General features: G+C 44.8%; 1 protein-coding gene and 1 pseudogene across 1 annotated transcript in view; one reads left to right on the top strand and one right to left on the bottom strand.

Annotated features, from left to right (window-relative positions):
* Positions 1–15,858, top strand: part of SCFD2 (sec1 family domain containing 2) — a 466,192-nt gene that overhangs the window by 183,726 nt on the left and 266,608 nt on the right. The gene's annotated exons all lie outside the window — the stretch shown is intronic.
* Positions 6,037–6,595, bottom strand: LOC142443667 (ubiquitin-conjugating enzyme E2 C pseudogene; annotated as a pseudogene).

Here is a 15,858-nt window from a genome sequence, read left to right on the forward strand (position 1 = left end):
GGACCAGAGTTTGTTTATCAGTTCCTCTTGAAATTTTTCATTATTTCTATCTTTTTGCTACTATAGGAATTGTTGCAATTAATATAGGTGTGCATAAGTCTGTTCTGTTTATCTTTAATTCTTTATTTCTTTAAGAGTATATACCAAGTAGAGAGATTGCAGGATCATAAGGTATTCATATTTACATTTGCTTATGGCAACATCACACTGATTTCTATAGTGGTTATACAGTTCTACAATCCCACCAGCAATGTCTGAGCATTCTAATCTCTTCACGTTCTCTCCAGCATTTCTTATTTTTATTTTCTGCATTTCTTATTTTCTGGGTTTTTTCCTTTATTTTTTATTTTGGTGTGTCAGTGTGAGGTGGTATCTCATTGTTGTTTGAATTTGTATCTCTCTTATTGCTAATGAAGGTGGACTTTTCTTCATATGATTGTTGGCTGCCTGGATGTTATCTTTAGTAAATTGTCTGTTCCTGCCTTGTGCCAATTTTTTGATTGAGTGATTTGTATTTTGCTTATTAAGGTGTTGTGGTTTCCAATAGATTTTAAAATGAGCTATTTATTTATTTTTTAGGGGCTTGTACAACTCTTGTCACAATCTTTACATACATCCATTGTGTCAAGCACATTTGTACATGTTGTCATCATCATTCTCAAAACATTTGCTTTCTACTTGAGCCCTTGGTATCAGCTCCTCATTGTTTTCCCTTCCCTCCAGAACCCTTGATAATTTATAAATTATTATTATTTTTTACGTCTTACACTGTCGATGTCTCCCTTCACCCACTTTTCTGTTGTCCATCCCCCAGGGGTGGGGTTATATGTAGATCATTGTGATTGATTCCGCCTTTCTCCCCTACCTTTTCCTTTCCCGCTTAGTATCGCTACTCTCATTATTGGTCCTGAGGTATTTATCTGTCCTGGAGTCCCTGTGTTTCCAGCTCTTCTCTATACCAGTGTACATCCTCTGGTCTCACTGGATTTGTAAGGTAGAATTGGGATTATGATGGGAGTTGGGTGGGAGGAAGCATTAAAGAATTAGAGGAAAGTTGTATGCTTCATTGGTGCTATACTGCATCCTGACTGGCTCATCTGTCTCCTTCCTACAACCCTTCTATAAGAGGATATCCAGTTGCCTACAGATGGGCTTTGTGTCTCCACTCCACACTCCCCCTCATTCAAAATGATATGATTTTTTTTTGTTCTTTGATGCCTTATACCTGATCATATCGACACCTTGTGATCACACATGCTGATGTGCTTCTTCCATGTTGGCTTTGTTGCTTCTGAGCTAGATGGCCACTTGTTTATCTTTAAGCCTTTAAGACCCCAGATGCTATATCTTTTGATAACCAGGCACCATCAGCTTTCTTCACCACATTTGTTTATGTTCCTGCTTTGTCTTCGGCAATTGTCAGGAAGGTGAGCTTCATGGAATGCCAGTTTAATAGAACAAAGTGTTATTGCATTGAGGGAGTACTTGAGTGGAGGCCCAATGTCCATCTGCTACCTTAATACTAAAGCTATAAATATATGCACATAGATCTGTTTCCCCATCATCATATATAAATATATTTACATATTATATGCCTGTATTTAGACCTCTATAAATGCTCTTTGCTTCCTAGTTCTTTCCTCTATTTCCTTTTATTTTCCTCGTGTCCCACTATCATTTTCAGCTTTCATTTGGGGTTTTGTAATTCCTCTTGGTTACATTGCCCTTGATCAAGCCCTACTAGGCCTCCTAGACCTTCCTCGCCATTGATTTTGGATCACTTGTTGTTCCCTTGTCCCTGGGTTTCTTAACACCACTTCCTTTCCCCTGCACCTCTTTCCAATGTCCCCAAGGAACCGATGGTCCCATTGTTTTCTCCTCCAGATGGTTTATCCCACCTATCTTAGCTAGATAGACTTGCAGAGATAATAATATGCACGAAAACAAGGCAGAGCAAAACAAAGCAACAAAACAACAACAAAACACTGTCAACAGAAAGAGAAGCCTGTAAGTAGTTAAAGGTCTGTTTGTTGACCTTTAGGAGTATTTTCTGGTCAAGGGGCCCCAAAGTCTAAGTTTGGTATTCCATAGGAACTTCATTGCTCTGTTCCCCTTGATGTTCTGTTGCATGTCCTTAGAGTTTCACCTTAGTGTGGTGGGGTCAGATCAGGCGCAATTTCCACACTGTGTCTCCAGCGCTGTGGGTCAGTGAGGGACGTCTGTCTCATAGTGGGGCCGGCCCTGTGGTCCTCTCAGCGGGAATATCATCCTCAGAGATTGATAGGCCAGGATGTGTTCCACTTTCTCTTCCTCTCCCTTCATTTGTTCCTGTGTGATGAACCCTTTATTTAATATATCATTGGTAAAAATGTTTTCCCAGTCTGTGGGTTCTCTTTTAACTATATTGTTGAAGTCCTTTGATATGTATATTTAGAAGGTCCCAGTCTTCTATTTTGTCTTTTTAGTGTATTTTTCATTACATTCAGTATCCGAACCCATATATTTGTCTCTAGTTTTTTATGATGGTCTTTATAGTTTTAGGGTTATTTAGGTCTTTAATCCATCTTGAATTCATTTTTGTACATGGTGTGGGATATGGGTCTTGTTTCATTCATTTTCAGGTGGAGATCCAATTTTTCTAGCATCGTTTATTGAAAAGACTATCCCGTCCTTCCTTATTGCATCTTAGTCTTTGTTTTTAAATTTCAGTCTCTCTCTTACTGCTCCCTTTCACCCCTTCCCTACTCCTCATCTCACACCTCTGTGGGAGCAACAGAGCACATGCACATACTGTACCTATGGCAGGTCCCCTGGGGAGCTGGAACATCCAGTCTTGATTATTTCAACTTCTGCTCCTTGGAAACACAGACGCCCAGAGAAAATGACATCATCTGGGACGAGTCCATGCCTTTTATTGTAGAAATGGACACTTAATGGCTTTTGACTTTGGGGTGGTTATAACATTTCAGAGTAGCAGCCTTGCCAGATATTAGAATGGAAGTGTTGAAGCTGATATATGTCAGGGCCACGTTTGGCAAAGAACAAAAGCCACTCGGGTGTATTTGGTGGGAGTTTTCTGCGGGTTATGTGCACATAAAAATCAGAACTCCAAATCCCTAAATACTTCCTTTTTTCCTATTGTCTTTGCTGTTCCCTCTTGGGCCAATTCATGCCTGAAGTTATTTTAAGTACAGATTCAGCATGTGAAAATCAGGATAAAAATTCAGGTAACATGTATCATTTACTTGAAAAATTTTTCTTTTGGGTAGCAATTTCTTTATCTTGTGTGATAATCCTTTAATCCATCTACAACCTTAGTTATTTAGAGAGGAGTAATTTGGCTAATTTTTCCTGAGGTGGCAGTATGACTATTCTTGTGCAATTTGGCAATGAAAACAAATCAACATTTTGCTTAAAATATTAGAATAACAAAATTGCACATGATCAGGCTGAGGGAAATCTGGGTCATTACTCTCCAGGGTCGGGTGGGGCTCGAAATACTCACTAAAGACTTGGCTGTACCCAGGGTGTCCTTTGTGTCCAGACTAGAGGGCCACACCCTTGCTCACCAGAGCAGAAGAATACCATTTCCCCAGCACAGCCTTCCGCTCTGCAGGCTATTTTATCCTGTCAAGTTCTCTGCACTGGCCACGGCCCTTTCTCGTCCTTCAACAGATCATGCTTCCTGCAGACTTTCCCAAGCATTCCCCTCCACCTAACTCCCACCCTGGCCCACCTCTCCCTGCAGAGCTCAGTTCAGACAACGTGTCCATCGTGAGGTCTGCCTCCTTGAGCCCCAGACTAGCTCAGCACTGGCCCCTCACCCGTGTCCTCCTCTATTTGATATCATTTCGTAATAACTTGCTTACTGTCTGCCTTGCTTCGCGAGAGCCCTGTATACCGTTGTAGGCCACACACCCATGGTGTTCGGGGCGCGTGCTGTTGTCAGTTGCCATCATGTTGACTCTGCCTTGGGGACGTACAATAGAACGAAATGTTGACCAGGCCTGGACCGACCTATTTGAGCCCATCCTGGTGGCTTCTGTGCCACTCCATCTCATGAAGTCTTTTATACCCCATCATCAGTCCTCTGCCTCTTCTAGTGACTGATCCCACTGAAGGCCATGTCCAAAGCCAGTGAGGCAGACAGTTTTCTCTGTGACCCATAAGGTTTTCCCTAGCTATGGTTTGGAACTAGATCATAAGATTATATTGGCTTAGATTCCAGCATCATAGCAACACAAAAGACATGGCAGTGTGGCAGGCTGGCAGACAGGTGATGGCAGGGGCATGTTAGAAGACCCTTAAGAATAAATAGGTTGCAACTCATAGCAACCCGATAAGATGGACTAGAACAGCCTCATAGGGTTTCCAAGGCTGTACTCTTTATGGAAACAGATTACCTCATCTTTGTTCTGCAGAACAGCTGGTGAGTTCGAACTGCTAACCTTTGAGTGAACAGCCAAGCATTTAACCACTGTAGTACCAGGGCTCTGTAGAAGGGGCCCCTCATCATTTTTTACTGAATGAGTGAGGAAGCATTGACTCAGCTGCAGTGTTCCATCTCCTAGTCAGCAAAAAGCAACTGCATTCTGACTGTACCAGAGAAACTCAGCCTTGGAGGAGAGTGTGTTGAGGAAGAGAAAAAACAGACAAACCAAAACGCATCCAAAGAGACCATGATTTACAAAGAGAGAGTATTGAAATTCCATTGTTGGAAAATGGTGAGGGAAATATTTCATGCAAAGCAAGCGGTTCAACAATAGGACTGTTCCTTTGCGCTTGAATATTGTTCTGTTACTAGATTTTAGCTGTTTTCATCCCCACTGTAATTTATCTCTGTGCATTTTTCTTTTCCCCCCCTTGGCCTTTGTCCCCTCATCTTGATTTCTTGGTTGGAATGAATGCCTGAAATGCAAAACATTTTTATTTTAAATTTCTGAAGTCCTTCAGTGCTGCAAAACAATTTGCACCTGTTAACTGAAAGGTTAGCAGTTCAAATCTACCCAGCATGCCAAGGAAGAAAGGCATGAACATCTACTGGGGCATAAGAGCCCAACTCTTTGCCATTGAGTTGATTAGGACTCACAGCGACACTAGGTGGGCTTCCTGAGACTAAATTTTTACAAGTACAGATAGTCTCAGAGTGGCTGGTGGGTTTGAACCGTGGGCCGTGCTGTTTGCAGCCCAGTGTTCACTGTCATCGAGTCAGTCTGTGGTTACAGCTCTGGATCGCCCTGGGTCCAGTTCTTCTCTGATACACATGAGGCCACTATCAATTGGAGCTGCCTCAATGGCAGCGGGGTGAGTTTGTCCTTTTGGCTTCTAATCCTCCGGTGCCCTGGCCATTCTTCTCCAACTTGAGCAGAACGGCTGTGAAGGCCCTTCTGAGGAAAGCACTCAGGGCAAGCAGAGGAGCACCCTCCGCGCTTTGCTGTCAGGTGTGGCTCATCCCCGGGGCTCAGACTCTAGGTCGGTGGGCAAACCATTTGTCCCACAGAGTGGAGGAGGTTCTGGATGCCAGTGATTCTGAAGGCAGGTAACTTCCACATCTACACCATTATGTTAAGGCCGGTAAATACTCTCTGACAGAAGCTAGCCTTGTTTAACTGGATGCTGTCTCGGCTTCTTTTCCCCTCTCTTCTTCCCTTCTTTCAAATGACCACTGTTGGGGGACAAGCATGGGCTTTCTGCCCCTGTAGAACGTGCAGCCTCCGAAACCTACAGGGACAGTTCGGCGCTGCCCTATGGGGTTGCTCGTGTCAGAACTGACTTACTGGCAGTGCGTTTGTGACCATATTCATATACTATATCTTGTCACTAGGGCATGTCATACTCCTTATTCTTTTTTTTTTCCCCGAACCAACCCCAAATGTTATTTATTTAATACAATCATCACAGGGTGCAAATGGAGACTTAATTTAAAAAACAAACACAACAGAAATGACACCACAGCTTGAGATAAGAGTTCTACACAGACATCAAGGGGCGGGGTGGAGGGAGGACAGACAGCTACAGAAGAGAAGGGAACACAAGGACAGGGAAGGTCAGGGCTCTTGGCTGGAGACTTGCTTTGAGTAGGTTTCCTGCAGGTATTTCTTAAAGGCTGTGGGGTTTTTCCAGAGTTCCGCAGCATGTGTGTTCAAAGGGCTGTCGATGTTGGGCTCTCCCAGCAGGCTCTGGATGGAGAGGAGAATCGTCCTGACGTCATACAGGGCAGACCACTTGTCCTTCAGGATGTCCAGGTAGATGTTACCCTGAGTGTCCATGTTGGGGCGGTAGCAGGGGGTGAGGAACTTCACTGTGGGTGCTTTGTCAGGGTAGCCACTGGGGAGCTGCAGGGAGAGCTTACCCCTCAGGTCTTCATAGACTGTACCAGTTGCTCCATGGATGGTCCCTATCCACTTGAAAAGGTTGTCTGATTCCGGGAAGGCAGAGAGTCCATTGTCGCCAGACATCATGAGGGTCATCAGCTCCTGATGTAGCCTCTTGCCCACAGAACCCCGGGCTGTGCCCCTGCTGGGCTCTGCTCCTTTCCCGGTTTCCCGGCGGCTATGACACTGGCTGCGGCTGGGTCGCGGTTTTGGGAGGCCATTCGCCCGGTGTTGGCAGACGGGATCTCCAGAGACTGGAAGGCAACTGCCACTCCTTATTCTTACCTACAAAACTATCACCAGTTATGTAGGTGAAACTGCTTTTTCTTCCTTCCCTACTTGTCCCAGTCCAAAATGACTCCCAGGCCTCAGTATTGCTTTGTGACAGTCCTAGGGCACATACCTTTATATTGCTTCCAAAAATTGCATTTTGTGCCTGTGTCTTCTTAGTACTTGGATGAGCTTGGAAAGCTTACTTACTCTTCCTCTACCTTCATGTCCCCATCTCTAAAATGGGAATGTGATAGTCCCTATCTCATAGGACCGCCATGTCAAGCATGTAGCTACTGTTGTTGCCTTGTGACCTTTTCTCTTAGATTAGGCTCTTTGAGGAAAGCTATTCACCACCACCCTACCCCCAGCTCCTATTTTTAAATTTTGGCGCCGAATGAGCGAAGGAACCAATACTGGGTATTGACATTTTCCTCTGCTTATGTTTGGGTAAAAGTAGAGGCTAGACTAATACTCTTCGGGATCTAGGACAGGTTCTGAGATTTGGTGATGAAGGAAGTATTCAGTGATGATGAATAGTCTGCGAAATCTTCATAAAACATTGCTGTCTTACAGAAGTATTTTCTCCTATTCCTGATTGGCCAAATATCTTAAAAAATAGATCATCTTCTTGGCAGTAAAACCAGATCTTCTTCCCCCAAACCATTTTGTTCATTTTAGTACTTGACTTTTCCATTAAAAAAATACATATAAATATCCGGAACTGAAATTTTTTAACCTCCAAAGAGGATATTTAACCCAGGCATAGATGAGATGACTGTTACTGTCTTCAACTTCTTTCGTTTTTTCTGGAAAACCTTGTGGTGCTTGCGTTGTAAGCACCTAACTCTAGTTCTCTTGGTCCAAACATGGGAGGCTGAGCTAGCAGACACCCGCGTATCTGTCTAAATGAGTGGAGTAGCAGTGACAGATAGCACTATTTCTCAATGACATGGCTTCGTGCTTCCAGCACATCCATCAGCCCTAATAGAGATGGATGCTTCTTGTATACTGACAATGTCTAGATGTAGCACCAGAACCATTTTGCGGCATGATGTAGCTCACTAGTGCAACAGTAGAGCAATATGTTAGTAGTTCCTCTAATAAGACAAAGCCTTGGCCCAGAAATGTTCTCTTTCTAAAGGGCACACACAGCCTTTGGCCTCTTGCTCCCAGAGCTGGGAACTCAGACTGCGATTACCAGAGACACCCGTGGAGATCCTTTCTTAGTAAGGTGGTTTTCAAGCACTCTTTTGCAGACAGTCTATACCAGAATCCCTGAGATAGTTATTAACCTTATAGCTTTTCAGGTACCACCTACCCTAGCTGCGTTAGAAAGTGGAGGAGTCAGGTCTCTGGGTCTGACTGGAAATGGAGCTATGCATTCTGACTGGCGCTCTTGGATCAAGTGTGGGGAGGGGCTCTACACACACACACACACACACACACACACACACACTCACACACCCCACACCCCACTTGAAGCATCTCTGATGGTGTGGGGGTTTTCCAGGCACAGAAAGTCAGGAGGGGGCTTCTAAGGAGAGTCTTAGGCAGCAATGAGTATCATATCTTTCAACTGTTGACTTGTTGAAGTGGCCGCCCGCGCGGGTACCGGCTCAGGGCTCTTTATGATCTCCTACAGGTGCATCCTTTCCCTCTCTCTTCCTGTTTCCTTGGCCAGACCGGGACCAGCTTTCATCGAGTCAGGGAGTGAGAAAACGCTGCAAGCATGCAGACTCATCTTTTTAACTTCACCAGGAAAGGCCAATAGCTAGCAAGGGACACATGTTTGTAACAGAGAGAGCCGGTAGAAACAAGGCAGGCCTCGATGCGATGGTTAACACAATAGTCACAACAATGAACTCAAGCACTCCAGTGATCATGAAGACGGTGCAGAACTGGCCAGTGTTACTTCATTGTACATAACATTGGCATAAGTTGTGTTGAACTCAACCGGTAGCTACTAATGACAACAAAGCTGATCAAACTTAATGGTCAAGTAATTTGCAACTTAAAAAATAAATCTCAGCAGAAGACTCATGTCTATCATGATAGGGTGGGGACAGGAAAACAGAAGCATACCATGTAATGTATGCACTTTTTCACACAACCACAGCCCAGTGATTCTGATTGTAACAAAACCTGGGATCCATTGGGAGAAGTTCTCCAAATTTAGGCCTAGCAGCTCCCTTGCTGTTGTAGGTTGGGATCCCTGAAACTCGGGTCACATCGATCCTTTTCCTCTCCATTCCCACGTTGCTCTGAGGGTCCAGAAATGCGTATGGGATTTGGAATTTCTATAAAGATTTCAGTTGGTTAGCCTGATGATTGGTGGGGTCTGTTCCATCAACACACTTCAGTGCTTTAGCTCCTCTTTGTTTTTTGAAACTGATCATCCTTTATCCTGCCCACCCTACATCCTTTGTAACCCTGTGTCCTTTTGTTGGCTAATGTGTGGAAGCAGATTGCCAGACCTTTCTTCCTAGACAATCTCACTTTGGATGCTCCATCTTGGGTGACCATGCTGGTGTTTGTCATGCCAGTGTCATTGCTGTCAGCATGGTAGCAACGTTCAGTGGGCCACACACAGCAGACAGGTGGTTTTCATGCCATTATTTAGCCTGCCAAACCAAACCAAATTCATTGCCACTGAGTTGAGTCCAAGTCTAGACACCTCTGTTTAGAGTTTACAAGAATATACATCTGTGTGGGAGCAGACAGCCTCATCTTTCTCCGGTGGGGTATCTAGTGGATTTGAACCCTCAGGGTTGTGGTTGGTTAACATACCCTACAGCACCACCAAGGCTCTTTATGTTCACGACAATCCTGGGAGGTAAATGCTATTACCCACTTTTATGAATGAGCAAGATGCAAGCTCAGAGAGGTTAGTGGACTTTGTCATGCCTCACAGCTGTCAGGTAAAGGAACTAATGTTCAAACCTGCTGTACTGCCTGCCTACTAATTCCGGAACGAGCAGCTCTGGTATTTCCCTCCTCTGCTTATTTCTCATCGTTAGTTGTGGCCCAGCTGTTCCTTTTAGTGACGGGGGTTCTTGGCAGCACTGGGTTTGTGCTGGGACTCTTCCATCCCTTTCATGGTGACCGAGCTGGAGCTTATCAGCGTGCTCAGAGGTCAAAGAGCAGGATTTTTCCTCCTCTAGATTTTTTTTCATTTGGCACCAAAGCAAATGAGTGTTGGGTAGTGGTTCCTTAGGTGATCCCGATAGGTCTGAATCCGATTTAAATGGACACCATGACACGCCAACGGCAACTGAAATAGTGAAAGCGCCAGCTCCTTTTGAAAAAGGAGACAAGAAAAATGAGAGTGATCCTGGTAGCAGCTTATAGGCTTGATTAATGTCTGCTTAAAAAAAATAAATCAAATCGGTAATGTGTCTCTAATCACTGCCCCCGTCATAACCAATTAAATGTGTTTATGTAATGGAAAACTATGCAGACAGAGCCGGCTGCGATACCACTTTCTTCCAAAAAGAGGCTCAGGCTCACATGCCCTGCTGCCTCCCCTCAGTCAGAGACTGCATTTGCATTGTGACAGGGCCTGGTAGCAAGCCTGGCTCTGCGGTGGCACTGCTGTCATTCTGAACCACATCCTTTCTGGACTTGAAGGGTCCGCAGGAATGATTGCCCACACCAGCCTTCTCCCAAGGCAGGCAGTTAGCCTAATCCCTTCACATCGCAGAGGCAACGCTGACTGCAGACGCGCCACCGGCAAGTGAGACACAGCTTGTGGCCTTGTTTTGTTTGACCTCTTCGGTGTGGGTGACAGTTTTCCATGGAAAGCCAAGCTCGAAAGGAGCGAGCCTTCCCAGAAAGATGGGCATGTCTGTGTCTGAGTGTTTCTGGAACGAGAAGGATGGCAGGAGCTGGTTAGAGTGGGGCGTGACTAGCTACCTCTGGCAGCCACCGCTGCTCCAGCTCGTCTCTGCCCGGTGTCTGTCTCTGGTTCCATCCTTTTCTTGCAGTAAGTGGCGTTTGCAGCCCCTGCTTTACCATCACTGCCAGGTTCTCCTTGGAGTGGACAGTGCAAGGACAACGAGCCCTGGTGGTGCAATTGGTGCAAGCACATAGTTCACTAGTTGGGGAACAAGAACATATCCCATTGTTCTCTATGGCACTCATGAGGGTCCCTGTTATTGTTGAAGTTGCTAGGTCTGCCCAGTCAGCAGAGACTCATAGCGACGACCTATGTACAACAGGACAAAACACTGCCCAGTTCTGTGCCACCCTCCCAATTGGTAGGTTGGAGTCCTTCATTGCAGCCACTCTGCCAGTTAATCTAATTGAGGATCTTACTCTTTTGCTGACCCCTAACAAGGTCAGCAGTTCAAACCCACCAACTGCTGCATGAGAGAAAGGTGAGGCTTTCTGCTCCTGTGCAGATTTACAGCCTCAGAAACCCCACAGAGCAGTTGTATTCTGCCTAATAGGGTCACTGTAAGTTTGAATCCATTCCATGGCAGTGAGTTTAAGTAGTAGCTCTGTCATGGAATTGCTAGCTTCTGGTTTAAGGTTTAAAGTGTAAAGATTATGTCAGGGCAATTCTTTTAGAGGTGCATGCAGCCTCAGTGAAAGATTGGACTCTATAAGAATTTTAAATTATCTCTCGCAGTTTTCTTTGTTTGATCAGGATTCTTCTATTTAATCCTTGATGAAAATGTTCAGCCATACCAGTGGGGCACCATCCAGTTCTTTTGGTTTCATGGCAAAGGAGGCCCATTTTTATGGAGGCAACTAGACAGAAATTTTATTTCTTCCTCCGATTTTTTTACTTTCCTTCTTCTCTGCTATTCGAGGTGATTAGAGACTAATTGTTAGACCTTGGAAGGCCACTTGTAAACTTTTAATATTCCAGGACTCTTCCATGAACTACGAGGTAGAACAGGAGCACGAAAAACATTCTTAGGCCGATTGCAATGTCCTGTGGAACCCTAACACTAAACGTCTAACCTTAGAAAACGAGCCCATGAGCCAGAGGTTTGGCTATCTATTAGCAGCATCAGTAGCTGCTCTTAAAGGACAAGCATATCCCATTGTTCTTGCTGTGAAGATCTTGCAGTCCTTTCCCCACGAAACATGTCATGGGAGCCCTAGTGGTACATGGCTGTTAGCCAGATCATTGGTACTCTGAGGAAGATACGGTAGTCTGCTTCCATGCAGATATATAGCCTTGGAAACCCTATGGAGAAGTGGCATGTACAGACTCGATGGCAGTGGATTTGGTGGTTTGGGGGTTGAGTAACGTTAGATTTGGTAAAAACCACCTCTCAGTTACATATGCATTCAGAGGCCCCATTGCTTTCCTAGTTATGAATGGCAGGTGAGGCCTATTTGAGAACAGCCCATTGCTTTCCCTTAGTATTTACTGTTCCGTAAAAATCCAACACTCTCTTACCCCTGAGTGATGTCACTGCTAATCAGCTCCGGGATTCTGGGTTTCATCACTCTTAAAGGGATATCTCCAATTATCTGCTCTTCCCAGGGGCTTATAGCACTCTTTGGGGGTTTGGAAAGTTCGGAATTCAAAGCATACTTCAGTGTTCAGCCATGCACCCCTCAAAGAGGGGCAGCTCTCCCAAGGTTAACAATCAGTTCCTCTAAGGAGACTCTCACTGGCCTCCCGTAACCATCAAACCAAGAGGTTTAACAATTAGCATTGCTACCACCTCTTTCCCTAATCGCCCCTTGATTTGGGGCAGAAACTTGACTCAAGGTAGCTGTGTTGTAAAGTAATGGTGCATGGATCCGTTTCTTTCCAGTTACTTCAAGATTCCTTGAAGGTCTACACCAAGAGCCAGGGAACTCAGTCAGAGTAATGTGAATACCACTGAATCAAAGCCTTCCACTGGGAAAAAAAAATCAATAAAGAAGGCGATTGCCTTGAAGTTTATAAGATGAAAGAATGTGGTGTGATGTTCAGAAGATGAAGAGCCATCCTCTACACTCAGAAATAATGGGGCTCTGCCAATTAGTCACCTTCTCTGTTTCTTCCGCTTTAAGGGAGTCTCTAGGCACACCTTCGCTGAGTGATTGGCAGGATGAATGAATGGCCTGCCCATAGGAAACCCTCGGTAAATAAGGTAGTTGTGGCTATTATTGTCATTGTTATCGTCGTTTAGACTGAATTTATGACCTCTCACGTGGCCAGAGCAATGTTTGAACACCTGTTTCCTGAAGCTGGTCTTGTTGGTGGCCATCGAATCAAGTCTCACTCCTGGTCACCCGCGGGTGCTGGGTAGGATCTTCCAGACTCTAAGCTTTCAGAAGCAAATGTGGAAATCTGTTTTCTGAGGGTGCCCCTGGCTGTGTTTGTCCGCTTGTGTTTTTTTCTTTGGTTGTAGTGGAGTACTTGATCATTTGTATCACCAGGGACACCTTCCTGACAGAAATATTCTAAGTAGCTCCTGCTTTATGATCATAAGGAGCCCCAGTGCTTTAGTGGGTTACACATGGTTGCTGCTAATGGAAAGGTCAGCAGTTCAAAACCACCAGCCACTCCTCAGGAGAAAGATGTGGCTTTCTACTCCCATATTGATCCATAGCCTCAGGAACCCTGAGACAGTTCTACTCTCTGTCCTGTAGGGTTGGTATGCGTCAGAATTGACTCAATGACAACGAGTTTGGTTTTGTGATCCTCTCTCATTTCACATTTTATGGACCTCCACAGCGTACTTTCACAGCCACTATCCATGCATAGATAGAGCAATACAGTTACCCGCCTGACTAGTATTACCCACCATGACCTGCTCCAGCCATGGATTCCCTCAGCCGTCACCGGCTTTCGGAGTGCTAACCACGGGCCACGCAGGATGGGTTCTGGGACAGTGTGAACAAGCAAATGCTTTGCCCTCTAGGGACTTGTGTCTCGTGGCAACATTTTGCCCCCCTCACATTGCACAAAACCTGCCGTCAGTAGGGAGCTACTCAAAAAATGTGTCCAGTTTAGGTCAGTTGAGTGAGTTTTATTGAAATGGAAATTTGCATTTCTGATCATTTTTCCATAAGAAAGAGTAGTATAAGATTTTTCCATGCAGAAAACTGATGGTGGCCGGCTATAAAAAGATAATAGCATCTGGAGTCTTAAAGGCTTGAAGATTAACAAGCGGTCATCTAGCTGAGAAGCAACAAAGCCCACATGGAAGAACACACCAGCCTGTGTGATCACATGGTTCTAAAGGGATCAGTATCAGGCATCACAAAACAAAAAAAAATAATATCATTGTGTGCACACCTCCATGATACGATCGCTGAGGACAAACGGGTGCATAAGCAAATGTGACAAAGAAAGCTGATGGTGCCGGCTATCAAAAGAGATAGCATCTGGGGTCTTAAAGGCTTGAAGGTAAACAAGCGGCCATCTAGCACAGAAGCAACAAAGCCCACATGGAAGAAACACACAAGCCTGTGTGATCATAAGGTGTCAAAGGGATCAGGTATAAGGCATCATCAGAACAAAAAAATCTTACCATAGTGAATGAAGTGCAGAGTGGAGACCCAAAGCCCATTTGTCTGCCACTGAAGATCCCCTTGCAGAGGGGTCTAGGGGAGGAGATGATTCAGTCGGGGTGTGATGTAGCACCGATGAAGAATACAGCTTTCCTCTAGTTCCTAAATGCTTCCCTCCCCCTCCTCCCCCAACTATCATGATCTGAATTCTACCTTGAAAATCTGGATAGAGCAGAGGATGCACACTGGTGCAGATAGGAGCTGGAGGCACAGGGAATCCAGGGCAGATGATACCTCCAGGACCAGGGGTGTGAAGGGCGATACTGGGAGGGTAGAGGGTGAGTGGGTTGGAAAGAGGGAACCGATTACAAGGATCTGCATGTGACCTCCTTCCTGGGGGATGGACAACAGAAAACGTGGAGAAGGGAGACGTTGGACAGGGCAAGATATGACAAAATAATAATTTATAAATTATCAATGGCTTAGGAGGGAGGGGGAGTGAGGAGGGAGGGGGAAAAAAGAGGACCTGATGCCAAGGGCTTAAGTGGAGAGCAAATGTTTTGAAAATGATGAGGGCAAAGAATGTACAGATGTGCTTTACACAATTGTTGTATGTATGGATTGTCATAAGAATTGTATGAGCCCCTAATAAAAAGTTTAAATAAATAAATAAAATAAAGATTTTTCCATGCAAGGGCAACTTGGTCTTTATGTTTTATTTATTAATAATCTTCAAACTGCCCCCCCCAACAACAGGCAAATCTGCCACCAAAGTGACTTTCTACTCCTGTCAACAGTGCCATCTCGGAAGCCCACAGGGGGTCTCTATAAGTCAGCTTTGACGCGATGGCAGAGTCTGTGAACTAAATCCCGCCCAAGTAAATTAAGTAAAAAATGGAGGCTATTGGTCCATAGAACCCAATATGAATGTGGTATTACTGTCAGAGCCATGCTAGTTAATTAAAAAACAGAACAAAACACAATCTAGTTGGGAAGTAGCCAAACCAGGATTTGAACCTGAGTTTTTGGACCAGAGGCTGCATCCCTTCCTACTTTGTTGATATCCGTGGGTGAGTTTTTTTGAAGAGTTAACATTCTTTTACATCTGGGGCCAAGGCCATTCCAACTTCAGGCACAGCGGAGTCCAGAGGCTCAGACAGTGTTAAGAAGACTCCATCTTTCTTCACCCTTGCCTGTATTCTTCTCCACAAGCCTGACCATTCTAGACAGTTACCTTCTCTGCTGCGCTCTTATTATTGACACCAGGTGTCCTTCTGATACCATTTCCCCTTTGCACGAAGAACTTTAGCAGTTCACTTTAAAAACAATTTGCTGGCAATAACGTTTTTGAGTTTTATTTCACCTGAAAATACCTTTATTTCACTTCAGTCTCTGAAGGTTATTTTCACTGAAGATAGAAGTCAGGTTGACAGTCCTTTTCTGTTGGCACTTTCAAAAGTGCTGTTCCATTTCCTTTGGGCTTCCATGGTTTCTGATGAGAAATCCATAGTCGTTGGGGAAGTTCTTCCCTGTTTCAGGCTGCCTTAGGTTCAGACAGGGAGAAATTGTCAACTCCCCGCCAGTTAATTCAGTGCGATTTCAAGTTTTAGTCTTCTTCTCTTTCCACCTTCTACGATTTATTTTTAAGCATTCTCAAATGGCTATTTTCTGTCCAAGATTGATAGTTACATTCAGTGGGAGAGAAGATGTGGCGTGTGCTAACCTAAGCTTCTTCCAAACTTGTTTA

This window comes from Tenrec ecaudatus, chromosome 3 (assembly GCF_050624435.1).
Source record: "Tenrec ecaudatus isolate mTenEca1 chromosome 3, mTenEca1.hap1, whole genome shotgun sequence".
Taxonomy (NCBI): domain Eukaryota; kingdom Metazoa; phylum Chordata; class Mammalia; order Afrosoricida; family Tenrecidae; genus Tenrec; species Tenrec ecaudatus.